Raw genomic sequence first — 4,777 nt, 5'->3', positions numbered from 1 at the left:
GGGTCCGAGCAGAAGACCGTGACGTCATCCATGTAGAGGGAGGTTTTCACCTGAGTGCCTCCTCTGCCTGGAATTGTCACTCCTCTTCTGCTCACATTCTTCCTAATAGACTCAGCAAATGGTTCAATACAGCAAACAAACAAGACAGGGGAGAGAGGATAGCCCTGTCTGTCTCCAGATTGGATCGGGAAACTTTCCGATTCCCACCCATTGATTGAGACTGCGCCACTGATGTTTGTGTAGGGCAGTTTGATCCAATTGCAGATTCCCTCCGCAAACGCCATTTTGGAAACACGTCCATCATGTATGTGTGTGATATTCTGTCAAAAACCTTCTCCGGGTCCAGGCAGATGAGGCAGGTGTCCACCCTCCTGTCCCGTACATAGGCGATTGTATCCCTGAGTAGTGCGAGACTATCGGAGATCTTCCTGCCAGGTGCAGTACAGGTCTGATCAGGGTGGATCACCAACTCCAGAGCAGACTTGATTCGACTGGCTATGACTTTGGACAGAATCTTGTCGTCAACATTCAGCAGTGAGATGGGCTGCCAATTTCCAATTTCTGCCCTCTCCCCGTTCCGCTTGTCAATGAGGGTGATGATGCCTTTCCTCATGGATTCTGATATGCTGCCGGCCAGGAGCATACTCTCATCTACTTCCAGCTGGTCCAGGCAAACCCAGGCCCACAGGAAACAATACAGCTCAACCGGTAAGCCATCGCTTCCGGGAGTTTTATTCGTATCGAAGGACTTGACGGCCTTTGTTAGCTCATCCCGAGTTAGCGGCTTGTCCAGTCTCTCCCTCCTGCTGTCATCTAAGACCTCTGTGATAGATGACAGGAAGGACTGGGAGGCTCTTCTGTCTGTGGGCTTTGCGTCATACAGCCCAGCATAAAAGGATTTGCTGATCCTTAGTATGTCGGACTGCGAAGATGTTACCGAGCCATCTTCTTCCTTCTGGCTGCTGATAACAGAGCTCTCTCTGTGTACCTTTTGGAAGAAGTAATGCAAGCACATCTCATCCTGCTCAATGGGGTGGACTCTGGACCGGAAGATGATATTGGAGGTCTCCGTGGCAAAGAGCGAGGCCTGCTTTCTCTTCACCTCTTGGATGTCCTCCTTGACCTCAACCCCCATCGACTGTAGCCGGAGCAGATTTTGCATACTTTTCTGGAGTCAGGACATTTCCCTCTGTCTCTCTCTCGCCCTCTGAACACCTTTTGAGGAGAAAGAACCTCTTGATGTTCTCCTTGATCGCGTCCCACCTGTGAACTGGAGACTGAGGAGGGGTTTCACGGTTCTCCAACCTTTGTAATCCCTTTTAAGTTCCTCAACGTTCTCTGGGGTTAGCAGTGTAGCATTGAGCTTCCACGTCCCTCTGCCAACCCACTCGTCGTCCTGTAAGTGACAGTCGGCCATTACGAGGCAGTGGTTGGACAAGAACACCGGCTTGACGTCAATGGATCTGACCGTGACGGCATGGGCCACAAACAGGAAGTCAATCCTGGAATGGGCAGACCCGTCCAATCTTGACCATGTCTATCTACGCTGCACTCCGTCTGCAGGTTTGCTGAATACGTCGTGCAGTTTTGCATCTTTTACTGTTTCTCTTAGGAATCTGGACATAGCGTCCAGTTTGCTGTCGTCTCTGCCAGATCGCCCAGCTGCATCGATGATGCAGTTGAAGTCACCGCCTACGATGACTGGCCTGCACGTTGCCAGCAGCAATGGTTGATGGCAAATGTTCATCCTGGAGTTTAGTTACTAGTGGTGTACCGCAAGGTTCTGTTTTGGGGCCACTGCTGTTTGTCATTTTTATAAATGACCTGGATGAGGGTGTAGAAGGGTGGGTTAGTAAATTTGCGGATGACACGAAGGTCGGTGGAGTTGTGGATAGTGTCGAAGGGTGTTGTAGGGTACAGAGGGACATAGATAGGCTGCAGAGCTGGGCTGAGAGATGGCAAATGGAGTTTAATGCGGAGAAGTGTGAGGTGATTCACTTTGGAAGAAGTAACAGCAATGCAGAGTACTGGGCTAATGGGAAGATTCTTGGTAGTGTAGATGAACAGAGAGATCTTGGTGTCCAGGTACATAAATCCCTGAAAGTTGCTACCCAGGTTAATAGGGCTGTTAAGAAGGCATATGGTTTGTTAGCTTTTATTAGTAGGGGGATCGAGTTTCGGAGCCACGAGGTCATGATGCAGCTGTACAAAATTCTGGTGAGGCCGCACCTTGAGTATTGCGTGCAGTTCTGGTCACCGCATTATAGGAAGGATGTGGAAGCTTTGGAAAGGGTGCAGAGGAGATTTACTAGGATGTTGCCTGGTATGGAAGGAAGGTCTTACGAGGAAAGGCTGAGGGACTTGGGGTTGTTTTCGTTAGAGAGAAGGAGGAGGAGAGGTGACTTAATAGAGACATACAAGATAATCAGAGGGTTAGATAGGGTGGATATTGAGAGTCTTTTTCCTCGGATGATGATGGCAAACACGAGGGGACATAGCTTTAAGTTGAGGGGTGAATGATATCGGACAGATGTCAGAGGTAGTTTATTTACGCAGAGAGTAGTAGGGGCGTGGAACGCCCTGTCTGCAACAGTAGTAGACTCGCCAACTTTAAGGGCATTTAAGTGGTCATTGGATAGACATATGGATGAAAATGGAATAGTGTAGGTCAGATGGTCGGCGCAACATCGAGGGCCGAAGGGCCTGTACTGCGCTGTAATGTTCTAGTTCTAATTCTAATTCTAATTCTAAAGACGGTCAACCGTTCGCTGCATTGAAACGGGGGGTACATGCTGATCAACCAGAGCGAAGCATTGTTGTACATTACATCTGCGATGAGGAGGCGACTGCCCACCACCTCCTTAACTTCGGAGATGGTGAAGTCACCTCCCCGCAGCAGAAGACCCAGGCCGGAGGAATGGCAATCATTACCCCCTGACCAGATCGATGGCCCGTGGAACCACCATTGCGACCACTGCCTGTCGGTGCTGAGATGTGGTATTCCACACTCCTGCAGAAACAGGGGGTCGGCTTTGACCTTGGCGAGGTAATCCATCGCATAGTAGATTTAATGCTACGCACACTAATTGAAGCAATCCTTATACCCATTTTTTTAAAGTTAGTTGTTGCTTCCCATACCATTTGTCCTTGCTGGTCCCAGTCCTTCAGGATGTTCCTGTATACCCATAGTGTACGCAAGCTGTTTCACACTCGTTGGGCTCAGAAACCCCTCCTGGTTTTTCATGCAGGGTTTCTTCCACTGAGGTGACATCGGTGGGGGGGCGGGGGTCTTGTTGGCAGCAGGGATTGGGCTGTTCTCTGCTGTTCCCCTCTGTTCCTCCTCGAAAACATCACTGCTGCCGGCTTCCCAGAGCTGAAGTGCGCCAGATGTGTCTTTGCTCTCAGTGTCCCAGAGCTGGGATGTGTTGGCCATGTCGCTAGGTGTGGCCCTTTGGGTTTGGGGCTTGACAGGCCCATCACAGCTTCCAGTGCCCGGGGGCTGGGGGGCTTTATCTTCCAGCTCCTTTTGAGTTCTGCCGCTTCTTTTGAAGGTGCTGTCGCTCCGGCACTTCCTCATCCAGTGAAGAGGAGCTGCTGTAGTCTGTCTCAGACGGTAGCCTCCTCTTGCCACTGGTTTGGATGGTGGCCTGTTCCGCTTTTGGAGGTCTTTTCTTTGTGGTTTTCCTTTGGACAAACTGCCACTGACCTGTTTGTCCATCTGCTGCCTCCTCCTCCATTGATTCTGTCTGTGGAGGAGGGGTTTCCGGGTGCAGGGTAGGTGCCGGGTTGCTGGTTTCAGTTGCCTTCCCTTTCTTCTCCTTCTCAGGTAGAAGTTCCTCACTGCAGAGAAGGTTGCTTGTCTCCTTTCCAACACCGGACGCCTTCGTCGAACCTTCTCCCGGCCTTTCCTTGGACCTTGCCGCCTGAGCATAACTGAGGCAGCGTTTGGGGCAGGTTTTGTAGAGATGGCCTGCCGCACCGCACAGGTTGCAACACTTACTCTGCTTACAGTCCTTGGTCTGATGGCCTTCCTTCTTGCAGTTCTTGCAGACAACCGTGCTGCAGTTAGCTGCCACGTGACCAGATTTGCCACAGGTGCTACAAACTTTGGGCTGCCCAGCGTAGACCAAGAAGCCTCGACTTCCCCTGACAGCGAAGCTGGAGGGAGGGTGGATGATGGCTCCATTGGCATCGACCTTCAAGGTCACCTTGACTTGCCGCTTATTTGTCCAAATACCAAAGGGGTCTTTGACATCAGTGCTGGCCACCTCGACGTACCTGGCGAGAAAGGTGAGTACATCCACCACCGGAACATGGGGGTTGTAGAGGTGAATTGTCACCACCCGGTCACGTTGTGACGGAAGCGTGAAGAGCGGCTCCACTGTGAGGATCGACAGCGGCGCCCGGTCCCCTTTCTCCTTGAACGCCTTCAGGAACTTGATGCATCCCGCCACATTCTTGAATGTCATGTCGATATACCCACTGCTGGGGAAATCCTGCAGGCAGAAGATGTCCATAGCTTGAAATCCACAGCAATCGATGAGGATTTTCTTGATGAAGAAGGTGCGATCGACCAGTGCATCTCCTTCCTTGTCCTTCACCACCACCCGAATGGTGTTCCGCACTCCCTGGCCTGAAGCTCAAAGATTGGTTATAGCCATTTTACTCAAAGCCTACCCAGGATCAAATGCCACTGATCATGGTTTCTCCTCTGCCAAGTAAGTACTGAGAAGAACAGATACTACACTTGATCTTAGCCAAAAGGCTGAGAAGCTCC

General features: G+C 51.1%; 1 pseudogene; it reads right to left on the bottom strand.

Annotated features, from left to right (window-relative positions):
- Window positions 1-4,642: 4,642 nt before the first annotated feature.
- LOC137365026 (U2 spliceosomal RNA) lies at window positions 4,643-4,777 on the bottom strand (annotated as a pseudogene).

Source organism: Heterodontus francisci, unplaced genomic scaffold, assembly GCF_036365525.1.
Source record: "Heterodontus francisci isolate sHetFra1 unplaced genomic scaffold, sHetFra1.hap1 HAP1_SCAFFOLD_43, whole genome shotgun sequence".
NCBI lineage: Eukaryota > Metazoa > Chordata > Chondrichthyes > Heterodontiformes > Heterodontidae > Heterodontus > Heterodontus francisci.
Note: the sequence above shows the minus strand (reverse complement) of the source record. Positions and strands in the feature narration are given on the sequence as shown.